This window comes from Kogia breviceps, chromosome 7 (assembly GCF_026419965.1).
Source record: "Kogia breviceps isolate mKogBre1 chromosome 7, mKogBre1 haplotype 1, whole genome shotgun sequence".
Classification (NCBI taxonomy): domain Eukaryota; kingdom Metazoa; phylum Chordata; class Mammalia; order Artiodactyla; family Physeteridae; genus Kogia; species Kogia breviceps.
The window spans coordinates 72,187,401-72,206,036 of NC_081316.1; the positions used below are offsets into that span (position 1 = coordinate 72,187,401).

The 18,636-nt window shown below is 38.3% G+C and overlaps 1 long non-coding RNA gene across 1 annotated transcript; it reads right to left on the reverse strand.

Moving 5' to 3' along the window:
* Positions 1-1,089: 1,089 nt before the first annotated feature.
* LOC136794584 (uncharacterized) lies at positions 1,090-17,252 on the reverse strand. The gene is made up of 3 exons (XR_010841567.1): positions 17,147-17,252; positions 14,383-14,673; positions 1,090-1,306 (listed from the first exon to the last, which is right to left on the reverse strand). It is a non-coding gene; the product is annotated as an uncharacterized lncRNA (long non-coding RNA).
* Positions 17,253-18,636: the final 1,384 nt, after the last annotated feature.

Sequence of the window (18,636 nt, forward strand, 5' to 3'; positions counted from 1 at the left end):
TGGACACTAACAAGGCCAGCTCTGTCAGCTCTGTGACTTCCTCTCCCACTCTAAGCACTGGCCTGCAGAGGAGAGCTCCCACTAAACTGCTGTGCTTGTCATCAGTACATTCCTGATGGCCTTGGTGAATGGTGTGTCCTCTGGGCCTTCCTGCCAAACAGAATTCTGCTGGCTCTTCTGCCCTCACAGAATATATCCATGCTGGCATGTCCACATGCCTCAGCCCCTTTATTCCTTCCTCTGCTGTCTTCCAGGATTCAAGCATTTGCACTTTACTCAAACTGGGCCATCAATTTCTCCAGGTTTCCAATAGCCACCCTAGTAGTGAATTTGCCTCATCCCTTAGGGTCCTTGCCAGGGTGGATGTTAAATCCAGTGTCTTGAGAATTTTCCCCCAAGTCAATGAATTCTTGCTTATCCACTCTTTCATTCCATCTCCCTTGATCAAATACCCTCAGAATACAATAGTGGTATAGGCTAGCCAGATTTTGTGGCTCCTCCTCCTTCCTTCTCTTATCAGACCCAGCATATCTTCAACTGGTTATCAGTCTGGATTACAGGAGATAAAGTAGGAGTAGCTCTTATAGGGTGGGTGCCTCTTGTATTGTTGGGAAGAAGTCTCTGCTGCATCTTCCAGTATAGGGGAAAGTGTTAGTTAGCTCTTACTAGGGAAGGTTAGCTACCTGCTACAAGCTCTGAGGATTGTCAAGGGGGCTATGGTGTGTGTACAGAGCCAACATTCTCATACTCATTGTCATACTTCTTGATGCCCTCATACCATTTATCAGGGTCCCCAGTTTTCTCAACTTTTTCCAAGCTTTCTCACCATTTTTTTACATCTTAGGAGCTCCAACTTCAAAATTCAGATGGCTGGTCAGCTACTCAGCTGTGTCAGCTTTCCCACTGCAGGAGATAAGGTATTAAAGAAGCCCTCTGGCTCTCACACATAGCCTTTAAATGCTTGTTAAAGGTCCTCAGTTTTTCATTATCCTTGCATAGGACATCACTATAGTTTAGCAGTCACTGACCCACTTCTCTGTCCCCGAGACATTGCACCTCCCAAATTTTTCAAAAACTTGAATTGTGTACCTGCAGTGATGCTCCCCACCATGGGGGAGTTTCTCCAGGTCACGACTTGTGAAATCTTTAGCATCTGAGATGACACCTTGTGCCAGAGACTACCCATGTACTATATACACCACTCAGGATGGCATCCTCCCTGGGCAATGAGCAAGACAGTCCCAAATTGCCATCTTACTGCCTTTTTCTTGGATCACTCCAGGCTCCACTTGTGTTAGTTCAGTTCCTGTGAGAAGCAGATATCAAGATGAGATTTGATTTAGTGAAGGAGATGTCAATTAAGAATTAAGGGGACAACACCAGAGAAGGCAGGGAGAGCCTTTAGTCCATGGTACAAGTCTTAAACCTGTGAAGACAAGGAGGTCTTGAGAAAGTGAAAGGAACTGAGTAATAAGAGTCTCAGACCACAGCCCAGTACTATGAAAATTTCAGCCAGTTGGAAGTTCCCAAACAAAGCCACCCACTAAAAGAGTCTGTGTTTTGCAGGAATAGTCCTTCATTAGTTCTTTGACTACACTCATCTATTAGCTGGGAAGAACCCATGAGAAGCATGGTCCTAGCATGCCACCCAGAAGAGCAGCAGCTGAGGCCACCAGTCAATTATGCTCCCTGCAGCAAGAGATTTGAGCATCATATTTTCATGGCACCGTAACCTCCCTGATACAGTGTGGCTGTCATCAAGATCTACCTGTCATTGAAGTGGCATTCTGGAGGAGTCTGTCCACACCTTAAAGAGGCCTATTCTGTAGACACATATTATCCCTGTGACTGACTCCTACCAAAACTGAAGGATGAAATAGTGCCTCTTTTCTGATAAAATTTAATAGAAAAGTAGAAACCAGAAAATGAAGAAGGGCTAAGTCAGTGTTAGCCAGAGAGGCTGCAACAACCAACAGAGAGAGGACTGCAACAGCACCCAACATGATTTAGGGAAGGACAAATGTTGTCTGCCCTTACTCTGCCTTGCATAGCTTGGGAGTTAGGGCTTTAAAAAGTGAAGAAAAGGAAGTTATCTCAGAGGCAGATCATGCTTCTTCTGGTCTCACCCAAGCTGAGAGTGCAAGAACCTCCCTCCTCCAACTCCACCCAGCTAACTAACAAGAGGAACAGAGGAGATGAGATTAATCTCCACTAGGAGATTTGAGTTTTAAACTTGATAGATGTTTTAGTTTAATATATATGTTTTAAAAAAACAACCCTAAAACAAACACATGACCTAACTCAAGAGATCAAGAATCATCAATATCTTTTAAACCTCCTATGGGTTTACCACTCCATACTGTGTCCTTTTTCTTTTCTTTTTTTTTTTTTAATATCTTTATTGGAGTATATTTGCTTTACCTTATTGTGTTAGTTTCTGCTGTATAACAAAGTGAATCATCTATATGTATACATATATCCCCATATCCCCTCCCTCTTGCATCTCGCTCCTACCCTCCCTACCCTGCCCCTCTAGGTGGTCACAAAGCAACAGGCTGATCTCCCTGTGCTATGTGGCTGCATCTCACTAGCTATCTATTTTACATGTGGTAGTGTATATATGTCAATGCCACTCTCTCACTTTGTCCCAGCTTACCTTTCCCTGTCCCCATGTCCTCAAGTCCATTCTCTACATCTGTGTCTTTATTCCTGTCCTACCCCTAGGTTCTTCAGAACCATTTTTTTTTTAGATTCCATATATATGTGTTAGCATATGGTTTTTGTTTTTCTCTTTCTGACTTACTTCACTCTGTATGACAGTCTCTAGGTCCATCCACCTCACTACAAATAACTCAATTTCCTTTCTTTTAATGGCTGAGTAATATTCCATTGTATATATGTGCCACATCTTCTTTATCCATTCATCTGTCGATGGACACTTAGGTTGCTAAATCTGATAGACTTTTAATAGACAAAAATTACCTGGGGTTGAAGAGTCTGCCCAATATGTCATGAAAGACCCTGCTCCTGAACAGGAAGTGTTGATATTGACCACTAGCAGTGAATGGAGAAAATTAAAACCATTTCAAGGTTATGTGCCTCCAAATTGAGACAGTCCAACAAGCTAATTATAAGAATTTGAAGTTCTCCTCAGGGCCATAAGGAGACGTAAAATTTTTTAAAGGAAGAGGGTCAATTGATCATATGCACATTTAGACAGATCACTTGGCACAATGTGAAGAATGGGTTGTAGGTGAGTATGTCTGTGTGTGGGCAAATGGCAGGGGGAGAGCATGAATTTAATGAAATAAAATTAACTCAATCTAAATGCCCAGCTTGATTCTAGCAAATATCAAGCATATTTGTATAATTAGTGTAGAATTTATTTTGGAATGGTTTTTAAGCATTAGATGATGTGGGCCAATAAAAAGAAATGAAATTGAGTTATTTGTAGTGAGGTGGATGGACCTAGAATCTGTCATACAGAGTGATGTAAGTCAGAAAGAGAAAGACAAATACCATATGCTAACACATATATATGGAATCTAAGAAAAAAATGTCATGAAGAACTTAGGGGTAAGACAGGAATAAAGACACAGACCCACTAGAGAATGGACTTGAGGATATGGTGAGGGGGAAGAGTAAGCTATGACAAAGTGAGAGAGTGGCATGGACATATACACACTACCAAACGTAGAATAGATAACTAGTGGGAAGCAGCCACATAGCACAGGGACATATGCTCGGTGCTTTGTGACCACCTAGAGGGGTGGGATAGGGAGGGTGGGAGGGAGGGAGGTGCAGGAGGGAAGAGATATGGGAACATATGTATATGCATAACTGATCCACTGTGTTATAAAGCAGAAACTAACACACCATTGTAAAACAATTATACTCCAATAAAGATGTTAAAAAAAAGGGACAATGATAGACTCTTAGAAACTAATGATTTAAAAAAGAGAAAAATAACCTCAGAGATCAAGTTCACCAAAGAGTAGGAGAATGTTGAGCTCACTTTCCCTCATGAACAGATAAAAAATACATCTATGTGTGCAATAATTGTCACTGAAAACAGACTGGACACTGGCAGAAAGACTTTTATACAATCAAAGCTGTAAAAAAGAGCTACATGGAATCAGGTAGGAAGAAAAGAGAAGTGATCAGGTTTGGACCTGTGCCCCTGGGAGGGGACACAGAGAACTAGGGGGATTACATGGGATTGGAGATCCTCCCTGGGGAATGAGTGATTTGAACTACATATTGGGTGCCCCAACCCTTGGGATTGATGCCAGGAGGATGAGTATACTTAAGTGGTTTTAAAGCCAGTAGGACTGACAGTGGAGTTGTAAGAAAAGTGTGTGACTCCATGTATACACACTTGCTTACTCCCAAAACAAGGTGGCAGAAGCAGATTGAAATGCCTGGAACTCTGGCTGGTTTCCTGTGACCGCCCCAGGGCACACAGGCCAAGCCAAGCACCCACTCTGGCATGTCTAACTCCTGCACAGCTTCACACTATTGCAAAAGCTGCTATTGCCAAGGAGAGTGTGCCATTGAGGGGTATGGAACCGACTTGGACCTGGCAAAGCCTCCAAACTGGATTAGGGCAGCCATTACATGCATTCATGGAGATGACAGATTGGGAGCAGTCTGCAGCACTAACTGGTGTGACAGTTCTGCCTTAGCACACACCGTGGCCCATGCCAAGCAACCACTCTGGCCTCTCTTGCTTCAGTGCTGCTCCTCTCTGGGGCGAATTTACCACTGATGGGATGGGAAAGAGAGCACACTTAGACGGACTAGAACTAGCTCAGACATGACCTCCAGGGCTTCTGCTCCAGCACCTTGTGACCCTAAGGTGGTGACAGCCACTGAGCATAGGAATAGCCCCAGCTCACATCAAAGTGATAGCTGCCAACACACCCTGGGGGAATATGTGACCCATACTCACTTCAGATCCAGCTCTCCCACCAAAGACACTAGACACATATAGACTGCATAAGGACACTTTCACAGAAGGATACCCATTTAGACCAGGGCAACTGTTTCACCTAATTTCATAGACAGAGAAAGTTAAGCAAGATGAGAAAACAGAGGAAAAAACAACTAATAAAACAAATAAATAATTTACCCGTTAAAGAATTCAAGGCATTAGTAATAAGAATGCTAATGGAACTAAGGAAAAGAATAGATAACAACGTGAGAATTTTAACAAGGAACAAGAAAATATTTTTTAAAAAGTCAGAGCTGAAGAATACAATAACTGAAATGAGAAACCACTAGAAGGAATGAACAGATTAGATGATACATAAGAAAACATAAGTGATCTGTAAGATAGAATAATGGAAATCACTCAATAAGAAAAGCAAAAAGGAAAACAAATTTTAAAAAATGATAATAGCTTATATGACATCAGAGACAAAATTAAGCACACTAACATTCACATTATAAGGGGTCCCAGAAATAGAAGAGAGAAAGAAAAGGGTCAGAAATGTATATGATGAAATTGTGGCTGAAAACTTCCTAAACCTGAAAGAGGAGACAGATATCCAAGAGTCTCAAACAAAGAATCCAGAGGAGTCAAGGCAGAGTAGGAGGACATGGAGTTCATATCTCCCAAAAACTAGGGCACCTACCAGGCACTGGTGGGGGACCTCTGACACCTAACGGGATGGGAAGAATCACTGTGCAACCAGGTAGGATGTGGACGTTTTGAAAAGAGTGGGGGAGGAAAAGTGGAGGCGGAACAGGACCAGCACCCTGAGGGACACCTGGGGGAGGGGAGGGGTTCCCATGATCAGAGGGGCCTACCCACAGAGTGGGGATTAGCAGAGATGAGGAGAGACATTTGGAGGATTGGAGGGGAATGAAGCTAGTGTGTCCCTTGCCCGCATGGGCCCCAGCAAGCCTGCTGGTGTCCCAGGCCTAAATCTCAGCCCTCTGGGGTCCCCTCCAGCCACACTAGTCCTGGGAGCATGGGAGTGAGGAAAATGGGGAGGAAAAGTGCAGGCGGTATAGGACCAGTGCCCCTGAGGGGAGGTGGTTGGGGGGAAGGATTCCCATGCTTGGAGGGGCCTATGCACAGAGTGGGGATTAGCAGGGATGGGGAGAGACCTTCAGGGGTTTGAGGGATTAGAGGAGAATGTGGCTAGCATTTTCCCTGCCCACTCAGGCCCCAATGAGTCTGCTGGGGTCCCAGGCATGAACCTCTGCACTCCAGTTCCCCTCCATTGGCACTGAGCATAAGTCCTGCCCCCCACCACACACCCCCAGGGCCTTTTCCAGCTGTGCAGGTCCTGAGCCTAGTACCTGTCCATGGCTAAGCCCTCCACCCACAAGCCTGCCCCCCAAGACTTTTTCCAGCCTTCTTTTTTTTTTTTTTTTTTTTACTGTTTTCGTTCTGTCTTGCCTTGTTGTTGCTATTTCATTTAAATTTTTATTTTCTCCAATATATTTTTTATTTTTCTAATTTTACTTTATTGTTTATTCTTTGTTATTCTTCTGCTCTTTTATTTTTTTCCATGCTGGGTAGTTTGTGGCATCTTGTTTCCAAGGCTGGGGTTCGGGCCTGAAATCCTGCGGTGGGAGTTCCAACTCCAAACCACTGGACTAACAGAGAACCTCAGACCCCAGGGAATATTCATTGGAGTGAGGTCTCCCAGAGGTCCTCAACTCAGCACCAAGACCTGGCTCCACCTCACTGCCTGCAAACTCCAGTGCTGGACCCTTCAGGCCAAACAACCAGTAAGACATGAACACAGCCCCACCCATCAAAAAAAAATGAGACAACAAAAAAAGATGTTACAGACGAAGGAACAAGGTAAAAACCTATAAGACCAAATAAATGAAGAAGAAATAGGCAACCTACCTGAAAAAGAATTCAGAATAATGATAGTAAAGATGATCAAATATCTCAGAAATAGAATGGAGGCCCAAGATTGAGAAAATACAAGAAATGTTTAGCAAGGACTTAGAATAACTCAAGAACAAACAAATGGTGATAGAGAAAACAATAACTCAAATGAAAAATACACTAGAAAGAATCAAGAGCAGAATAACTGAAGCAGAAGAAAGAATAAGTGAGCTAGAAGAGAAGATGGTAGAAATAACTGCCAAGGAGCAGAATAAAGGAAAAAGAATGAAAACAGTAGCAGAGACCTCTGGGACAACATTAAATGCACCAACATTTGAATTATAGGGGTCCCAGAAGAAGAAGAGAAAGAAAAATGGTCTGAGAAAATATTTGAAGACACTATAGTCAAAAATTTCCCTAACATCAGAAAGGAAATAGCCAATCAAGCCCAGGAAGCACAGAGAGTCCCATACAGGATAAACCCAAGAGAAACACACTGAAACAATACTAATCAAATTAACAAATACAAATAAAAATATTAAAATCAACAAGGGAAAAGCAACAAATAACATGCAAGGGAATCCACATAAAGTTATTAGCTGCTCTTTCAGATAAAACTCTGCATGCCAGAAGGGAGTAGCAGGATATATTTAAAGTGATGAAGGGGAAAAACCTACAACCAAGATTACTCTCCTCAGCAAGGCTCTCATTCAGATTTGACAGAGAAATCAAAAGCTTTTACAGACAAGCAAAAACTAAGAGAATTCAACACCACCAGACCAGCTTTACAACAAATTCTAAAAGAACTTATCTAGGCAAGAAACACAAGAGAAGAAAAAGACCTCTAAAAACAAACCCAAAACAATTAAGAAAATGGTAATAGGAACATACATAGAGATAATTACCTTAAATGAAAATGGATTAAACACTCCAGCCAAAAGACACACACTGGCTGAATGGATACAAAAACAAGACCCATATATATTCATTGCAGTACTATTTACAATAGCCAGGACATAGAAACAACCTAAATGCCCATCTACAGATGAATGAATAAAAAAGTGTGATACATATATACAATGAAATATTACTCAGCCATAAAAAGGAAAGAAATTTGGTCATTTGTAGAGATGTGGATGCACCTAGAGTCTGTCATACAGAGTGAAATAAGTCAGAAAGAAAAAAAGAAATATTGTATATTAACGCATATACGTGGAATCTAGAAAAATGGTACAGATGAACCTATTTGCAGGGCAGTAATAGAGACACAGACATAGAGAACAGACATGTGGCCACAGTTGGGGAAGAGGAAGGTGGGATGAATTGGGAGATTAAGATTGACATATATAAACTACCGTAAAATAGACAGCTAGTGGGAACCTGCTGTATAGCACAGGGAGCTCAGCTTGGTGCTCTGTGATGACCTAGATGGGTGGGATGGGGGTGTGTGGGAGGGAGCTCCAAGAGGGAAGGGATATATGTGTACATACTGCTGATTCACTTCGCTTTACAGCAGAAACTAACACAACATTGTAAAGCAACTATACTCCAATAAAAAAAGAAGACTTCAAAGAGACCCATTTCAGGACATATCATAATTAAAAAGCAAAAGTAAAAGATAAACAGAGAATTCTAAAGGCAGCAAGAGAAACCAGATAGTTACATACAAGGCTAGCAGCAGACTTTTTTGCAGAAACTTTGCAGGCCAGAGGGAGTGACATGATATATTAAATTGCTAAAAGGGAAAAACCTGCAACCTGGGATAGTCTACACAGCAAGATTATCATGCAGAATTGAGGGAGAGATACAGAACGTCTCAGAAAAGCAAAAACTAAAAGAGTTCATCAGTAATTAACCTATCCTAAAAGAAATGTTAAAAGCTCTTCTCTAAATTTAAAAGAAAAGTTTATATCAAGAAACAAGATTTATAGAAAAGGAAAAAATCTACCTAGTAAAAGTAAATATACAGTAAATGCTGTCAATCCACCACTTAAATAAGCTACTACAAGGATTAAAAGAGAAAAATTGTAAAATCAACTATAGCTAAAATAAACATTTAAGGGATAAGCATGAAGATATAAAATATGACATCAAAAACACAAAATGTGTGGGAGAGAACTAAAAACATGTATATCTTTTAGACAGATCATTCAGAGGGAATAAGGAAAGTGGTCTTATGACAAATTAGACCAGTTGAACTTAATAGGTATCTACAGAACATTCCACCCCAAAACAGCAGAATACACATTCTTTTCAAGTGCACATAAAATGCTATCCAGGTTAGACCACGTGCTATGGCACAAAACAAGTCTCAACAAATTTAAGAGGACAGAAATTATATACAGCATTTTTTTCTGACCACAAGGGTATGAAATTAGTATGGGGGGGAATGGGAAAAATACAAACAAACATGAAGACAGTAAATAACATGCCATTAAAAAACCCATGACCAATGAAGAAATCAAAGAGAAAATCAGAAAATACCTCAAGACAAATGAAAATGAAAAACCCAACTTTCCCAAATCTAAGGGATGCAGGAAAAGCAGTTCTAAGAATAACATTTTTAGTGATACAGGCTTACCTCAAGAAACAAGAAAAATCACAAATAAACACCCTATTGTACCACCAAAAGGAATTAGAAAAATAAGAACAAACAAACCCAAAAATCAGAAGTAGGAAGAAAATAACAAAGATTGGAAAATAAATACATAAAATAGACATTAAAAAATCATAGAAAAGATCCTTAAAATCAAGAGCTGTTTTTTTGAAAAGATAAACAAAATTGATAAGCCTTTAACCAGGCTCATTAAGGAAAAAAGAGAGAGGACACAAATAAGCAAAGTAAGAAATAAAAGAGGAGAAATTGCAACTGATATCACAAAAATAGAAATATGAACAGTTACATAAAAACAAATTGGACCACCTAGAAGACATGGATAAATTTGTAGAAACATACAGTCTTTCCAGATGGACTAGGAAGAAATAGACAATCTGAACAGACTAAATACTAGTAGTGAAACTGAGTTGGTAATAAAAAACTCCCAGCAAGCAAAAGTCCAGGGCCAGATGGCTTAACAGGGGAATTCTGCCAAACATATAAAGAAGACCTAATACCTAAGCTTCTCAAACTATTCTAAAAACTTGAAGAGGAGAGAACACTCCCAAATTCATTCTACAAGGACACCATTACCCTGATACTGAAACCAAAGACACTACAAAAAAAATTACAGGCCAATATCTCTGATGAATATAGAGGCAAAAATCTTCAACAACATATTAGCAAATCTAATTCAACAATATATTAAAAAGATCATGCACCATGATCAAGTGGGATTTATTCCAGGGATCCAAGAATGGTTCATATCTGCAAATCAGTCAATGTGATACACCACATCAATAAAAGATAAAAATAACATGATCATCTCAGAAGCACAAAAAGCATTTGACAAAATTTAACATTCTTTCACGATAAAAACTCTCATGAAAGTTGGTATAGAGGGAACATATCTAAACAAAATAAAGGCATTTATGACAAACTTGCAGCTAACATCTTACTCAATGGTGAAAAGCTAAAAGCTTTTCCTCTAAAATCAGGAAAAAGACAAGGATGCCCACTCTTGCCAGTTCCATTTAACATAGTATTGGAAGTACTAGCCATAAAACTCAGATAAAGAAAAGAAATAAAAGAAATCCAAACTGGAAGAGAAGTAAATCTGTCACTATTTGCAGATCACATGATACTATGTATAAAAAACCCTAATGTCTCCATCAAAAAAATATTCGAACTAATAAATGAATTCAGTAAAGTTGCTGAATTCATTTATTAGTAATCAACAATTAATATACAGAAATCTGTTGTTTTTCTATACACTAATAATGAACAATCCAAAAGGGAAAGCGGTAAAAACAATCCCATTGAAAACCACATCATAAAGAATAAAATACCTAGGAACGAACTTAACCACAGAGGTGAAAGACCTATACTTTCAACATTATATGACACTGTTAAAGGAAATTGAAGGTGATACAAAGAAATGGAAAAATATCTCATGTTCATGGATTGGAAGGATTAATATTTTTAAATGTACATACTACTCAAAGTAATCTATAGATTTAATGCAATCCCTATCAAAGTATCTATGATACTTTTCACAGAAATAGAACAAGTACTCCTAAAATTGATATGGAACCACAAAAGACCCCAAATAGCCAAAGAAATCTTGAGAAAAAAGAATAAAACTGGAGGTATCATGCTCCCTGAATTCAGACTATACTGCAAAGCTTCAATAATCAAAACAGTACGTCTGACACAAAAACAGATATATAGATCAGTCAAACAGAATAGAGAGCGCAGAAATAAACCCACATATTTATGGTCAATTAATCTATGACAAAGGAAGCAAGAATATACAATGGAAAAAGACAGTCACTTCAATAAGAGGTGCTGGGAAAACTGGACAGCTACATGTAAAAGAATGAAATTAGAATATTTTCTCACACCATATATGAAAAATAGACACAAAATGGATAAAAGCCCTACATGCAAGACTGAAAAACATAAAGTTCCTAGAAGAAAACATAGGCAGAACACTGACATAAATCATAGCAATATTTTTTAGACCTGTCTCCTAAGGCAAAGGAAACAAAAGCAAAAATAAACAAGTGAGACCTAATTATACTTAAAAGCTTTTGTACAACAAAGGAAACCATTGGCAAAATGGAAAGACAACATACTGGAGAGGAGAAAATATTCTCAAAATATGTGACTGATAAGGGGTTAATAGCCAAATTATGTAAACAGCTCATAAAACTCAATATCAAAAAACCAAACAACTTGGTTAAAAAATAAGCCAAAGACTTGAATAGACATTTTTCCAAAGAAGACACACAGACAGTCAAAAGGCACATGAAAAGATGTTCAACGTCCCTAATCATTAGAGACATGCAAATCAAAACCACAATGAGATATCACCTCATACCACCACAGAATGATATAGTCACATAATGACCATTATCAAAAAATAAATAAATAAATTGTTGTTGAAGATGTGGAGAAAAGGGAACCTTTTAATTCCTGTTGGAATGTAAATTAGTGCAGTCACTATGTAAAACGGTGTCAAGGTTCCTCAAAAAACTAAAAACAAAACTACCATATGATCCAGTAATTCCACTCATGGGTATATAATTGAGGAAAATGAAAACAACAATTCAAAAAGATACATGCAACCCAATGTAATAGCAAAATTATTTACAATTGGCATCATATGGAAGCAGCCTAAGTGTCCATCAACAGATGAATCGATAAAGAAGATGTGATACACACACACACACACACACACACACACACACACACACACACACACACACCATGGAATATTACTCAGCCATAAAAAATGAAATGTTGCCATTTGCAACAATGTGGATTGGCCTGGAGGGTATTATGCTAAGCAAAGTAAGTCAGACAAAGACAAATTCTGTATGTTATCACTTATATGTGGAATCTAAAAAATAAACAATGAATGAATATAACAAAACAGAAACAGATTCACAGATATAGAGGACAAACTAGTGGTTACCAGTGGTGAGAGGGAGGTAGGGGTGAGGGGAAGATTGGGGTAGGGGAATAAGAGGTACAAACTACCACGTATAAAATAAATAAGTTGCAATTATATATTGTACAGCACAGGAAATATAGCCAATATTCTATAATAACTTTAAATAAAGTATAGTCTATAAGTATACTGAATCAATATGTTGTACACCTAAAACTAATCTAATATTTTAAATCAACTATACTTCAATAAAAAAAGAAAAGAGGAAAACAATAGGATCACTAAAACATGTATGATGTGTTTAAAAGTACACACATTAAAATATATGACCATAGCTAACCTAATTAGGAAAAAAAGAAAGAAGATTCAAAAACAAAAAGGTTGAACACTAAAAGAAAAAATGTATTCTATTAGAAATTATTGAGTACTTTGAAAAATATGGCAACAGATTTGAAGAGATAAATGAGATGTATAAATCCATAAGGAAATATGAATTATCTATCTCAGGTTATTTTGATAACACTTTGATTTCTTGCAAAGCATTGATCTGTTTAGGTTTTCTAAGGGTTAATTTCTCACAAAAGGCCTACATAGTCACTGAAGTGTTTTAAGCAGAGAGGTGAAGTGATTAGAATTGTATTTTAAGAGATTATTCCCTCCCTCCATCTGGGCCATTCCTTATTCTGAAGCCAGAGAGAATGTTGGCAGAACTCTACTCTGTGGTCTGTGGTGACCTAAATGGGAAGGAAATCTAAAAAAGAGGGGATACGTGTATATGTATAGCTGATTCACTTTGCTGTACAGCAGAAACTAACACTACATTGTAGAGCAACTATACACCAATAAAATTTAATTTTTAAAAAAAGAAGCTATTGCAAAACACAAAAGAAGGATGTTGGTGGCTTTGACTGGGGTAGTGACAGTGAAGTTAAAGAGATGTGCACAGATTTAAAAGGTATTGAGCAGAATCAACATGATTGGTGATTAAGTGGATGAAGGGAAGGGATGGGGATTGCACACAGCAAAGTGATCATGTTCATTCTTTCACTTGTCTCTTTCCCTTGATTTTCTTCATAGCCCCAATACCTAGCATAACATCTATCACATAATAGATATTCTGTGAATTGTTCATTGGTTCACTCAACACATATTTATTCTCAAATAACACTCGAGATGCTGATCTATTTTCTGGGTGTTGCAACTTAGACAATAAATGTTATAAAAATTATCTAGATGTAAAAATTGCTAAGGAAATAAAAAATTATAATAAACAGACCATGACTCTTGATTTTCATTAAAAAGGACTGTAGTGAATGCATTATCAAAATTCTAAGAATTTGAAGAGTGTGGGCTGGCATTGGAGTGACCATTTTCCACAGAAAAAGACTATTAACTTATGACCCTATTCACAAAGATAGTAGAGAATAACTTTTGGTTTGTCCATACTTGATAAAACATAAGCCCATATGAATGAATTTGAAATGAAATCTGGGGTTTTAAAAGCATATTAGAAAGTACATAATAACTAAGCACATTGAAAATGCAATAGACTATTATTCTGCCAGCATACAATAAATAAGTCTCAACTTGTAGTCAAAATTCCCAAATATTCAAAATGTGTTTTTTTTAATTTTCATAACTAAAAGCCTTTTCTGCTTACCCCAGACAGGGCTCCTTGACTTCCCTTCCTCTATTACAGCACTTACATTACATAAAAATAATTGGATTTTTAGCCGACTTTCACTTGAGTTTGAACTTCCTAAGGACAGCAATAATGGCTTATTTATTTTTATGTCCTCAAAGATAGTATTTAGCATACAATCGATGTTTAATAAATATTGAATAAATGGAACTCTGTGTCACTGCTGCCTCCAAAAAATATCTGGATTGTCAAAGAATGGATGAGTTGAGAGAGAGATGCAGTTTAAAAATGCTTCTGTTCTTTTTACCATGAGCTACTGCCAATTCAACACTTACTATTTCATGACTTAGTCTCCCAATTTCTTCTTTATGTCCAGGGTTTCTCAGTCGCAGCACTGTAGACATTTGGGGCCAGGTAGTTCTTTGTTGCAGGGGGCTTCCCTGTGCATTATGGGTTGTCCAGCAGCACGTTTGGCCTTACCCACTAGATGCCAATAGCTCTCTCCTCATTGTAATCGTGAAAAATGTCTTCAGGGATTTCCCTGGCATTCCACTGGTTAAGACTCCATGCTTCCACTGCAGGGGATGTGGGTTCCATCCTTGGTGGGGGAACTGAGATCTCACATGCTGCGTGGTGCGACCAAAACAAAACAAAAAATCTTCAGACATTGTCGAATGTTCCTGGTGAGGTAAAATCACCCTAGATTGTGAACCACTGCTTGTATCTGCCTGGGACTTTATGGTACAAAGCAGTAAGGAAAACAAAACAAATCCTTGTCTAAGGTCATTTGGCATGTACAAAATTACATGACTCCAAAGTGAGAGAGCAAACCCAATCCTCAGTTGAATTACAATGGGAATAAAGCCTACTCTGAAGATTTGTGGTGGGAATTAAATGTGATAAAATGTGTAAGAATGCCTGACATACTTTTCTTGGCTCATATTGGCCATGGGAAGCACTTGTTGAATCTGAATGCTGATTGATGTAGGATGTCTTTAGAAAGAGGTGTAATTTAGCAAAAACTGGCAACAAAGTCATTTTGGGTTTGCTGTCAGCATGTTCGGCTGCTTTAGTGGTGTTTTTCACATTCCAGTGTTTCTAGTTTCCATCCTCTCAATCTTTTCTCACATGTCCACTCCAGTTGCTGCATTAGCAGCCCATGCAGAAATCATGCTTGTTTACCAGTGTGCTTAGGTAAAACTCCTGCATACAGTGGGGGAGAGATGCCCACTAGCAATTTAATTATTTCAGGATAGTTCATAATGTCAGCAATAACCTGGCTCCATTGACATGTGAATGATGTTTTATTTTTAAAGTTTCCACTTAAAAATAAATCAAGACCAACATGATAGTCTTCATATTTAGAACAATTTCCAAGGGAAGGATTATATTATTTATATCAACATTATTTACAGAACATTGTTGACATGCAAAATGAAAGGCTGAAATGGCCTATTTTTAGTATTTGGAATCCTCTCACCTCTTTATCTTATGTTACCATTTATAAAAAAATAAAATTATAGTTCAACCGAGTTTAACAGAATTATTCACTTTAGTCAAACTTTAATTTATTCATGTACTATTAAAATTCATTTTGACATAGGTAGAGACTCACTATCACCAAAGTCAACATTTGACAAAAGTCATTACATGAATCTAAATACTGATTTTCTAAATTTTCTAGAATGCTTTAACTATCTTTAGTTTTGACTCTGACATAAAAATGGAGTTAAGGAGAGGAATTAAACCTAACTCTCCATGTGTTTATTGACAAATCATTGAAAAAGTTACTAAATTATTAAACAAAGGAGCATTGTCTTTTAAATTTTATCTTTTAAAAATCTATTTATCTCATATCCAAATGTTTACATTAATCAAATCTTAAACAAGGAGAAGCTTAAAAAAATACACAAGTGTGCAGCATGGCATTTTCTAGAAACCTGAATAGAAAATATTTTCCCAAATGAGATATATAGCTTAAGTGGCAGATTCTGCCTTATTTCCTGGCCCAGACTTGAACATGTAAGGTCATGTCGTCCTGCAGAACAGGTCTCCATGGCCTTGGGTATACTTTCATTTTGCTATGGGAGAAGGAAAAAATAAAAAGAACTGTTTTCCTCTGCTTTCAGGCAGGGGCAGCTCATCTCTTGGCAAGCCTGCTGCATTCCTCCTGGCTTTGGAAGCAGCCCACACAGAGTCCTGGAAGTCTTACTACCCTGGGACTTCTCTGTATGAGAATCATGTTTGAGACAGGGGCAGTACATAGCCTAAAAGACGGCTACCCGATCTTGCAAAGGTATGATCTGAATGATCAGGTCTTCACTCTACCACCAACCCAGCCCCTCAGTCCCCCAGCTCTCCACCCCTGGCCTTGGTACAGGTGCCTTAAAAATGTCTCTCTCTTCATTATTCAGGGCTGCCTTGGGGACCTTCCACAAGCCCTTGCTCTCCCGTTCCACCACTGCTCCAGACACTGCTTCAGATCTAGTCCCTGCAGTCTAGCATCCCCATGACCGTGACTTCTCATGTCTCATGGCAACTCTTATAAAGAAACCTAATTTTCTTTTTCTGTATGCACAGGGATCACAGTTGCCTATGATTGAGGATTCACTCCTCTGGAAGAATCGTAAAGGAACCATACAGGGGGGCTTACATGCTTAAGGCATATCCCTTTCTTTGCAGTTAGTAAGAATCTAATACCTTGGTTTTACAGGCATCAGGACTCAAAGTTGTGTTCACATTCATGTAAGCTTAAAGGCAGAACCAAATACCATTCTCATTTTGGGATATAGTTTTGGAAAAAAACAGTGCTGTTCCTTGTCAATGCTGTCTGTGGTAACAATAAAGATGTCTGCACCAGGCATTCTGGGAAATGGCGAGATAGTCCCTTGTCAGCAGCTGGACTGAAGTTACTTACTGTGGCAGGACTGTTTAGTTGCAGCTGAAAGGAACTGGAAAGAATGATGAATCTGGAGACAGACTAGTAATAATAATTAATAACTCCATAGATCATGTTTTTTAATCCTCATATAATCCTTTAAAATAGGTACAACTATTATCCTTATTTTAACCAAAGCATAAAGTAGTTAAGGAACTTACCTACTGTCTGACTAATACTTAATGGAGGCATGATTCAAATGCAACTCTGTGATTCCAGCATCTCTGTTCTCCACCAACAGGCTCTCGTGCTCCAGAGAACATAGATTCATATTAGTCCTAGTTTTGGAACTTAGCTGTGACTTCCTCTTGTTTGCGTCAGTTAATTTACTTATCTAAAGGGTACAGCAACACTTATCTCAGAGAACCTTTGTGGAAATGACAGAGATAATGGACGTAGAAGTGAAAATATTTAGATTTTAGGATCTGTCACTGTTATAACAGGATGTGGTGCATTGTGGAACTTATGGTAATACTGTGGAGTGACTTCCAAGAGATGCTTTTCATAACTGAATTTAAAGGAGTATGTCTCTATCTTTGTGCCCTGATTTTTTTGGAAACTCAGTTTGACTTACAGATTATTTTATGACCAAGTTGAGTTTCAAACAAAACACTTTGACCTGGGCTTTGCCAACCTGGATTGATTGTCAGTTTGTCACTCTGATCCTTAAAGAGGAAACAACAAAGATTGGGACAACATCTGGCATGCTTATCACGGGCAGTCATATGGTCAAAGCAAACTTGGAGCTTCAGTCAAGGTTTGTACTTGCAGAAGAAAAACTAATGCTATTTAATAGCATTTCAAGAAACTGGATACTAACATTTCCTGAATGCTGCAAAAACTACTAGATACTGGAAATATTGGATAAACAATATTGGATAACCAAGGGAAATAAGATGTAAAATAAGACTGGTTGAAAAGAAATGATGAAGCTTGAGGGCTGGCCCTTGGGAAAATCATGTGAATGCCACTTTATAAGCACAGAAGCATTCTCCTCCCCCAAATTTGTACAGTACAGATATCTTTTTCCCTGTTGGACCTATTTAGAAACTGTTTTCTCTTTATTTTCTTTCTCTGCCCCCATTTAATTATTTAAATCCCTTAAAGGAATTAATTCCAGGTTCTAATGTATTTTTGTTGTTGTTGTTTATTCTCTGGCCTCCTCTCACTAGGATGTGAGCTACATGTACAACAGGCTGTGATTTTTTAAACTCTGCCTGAGATTCTGCTATTGGAGAGTCCTTCTTTGGTCTAAGTATCACTCTTTTAAACCCATCCTTCCTTTTTAAAAGGGAAGCCATTATGAAGGGAGGCCAGGGGTAATACCAGCATGAGTGATTTCTTCAGTTTCTCAGAGTATTTTACTTAAGTGTCTTGTAATGGAAGTAGAACTTGTTTCTAAGTCAAACTATTAAGTCATGTCAAATTTCAGCCTTGCCACTTCCTAGTTTTGTGATTGTAAGTGAGTTACATAAGCACTCTGCAACTCAATTTAGTCCTAGATCTAACAGTAAACATAATAACAACTTTGTAGACTATTTCATATAATTCTTACAAAATACTGAAAGAAATGCATGTAGATCTGGGTTTGTTATACAGGAAACACTTGGTAAACTGTCTCCTGCCCTGCCACCACCTTTGGTCCCCAGGA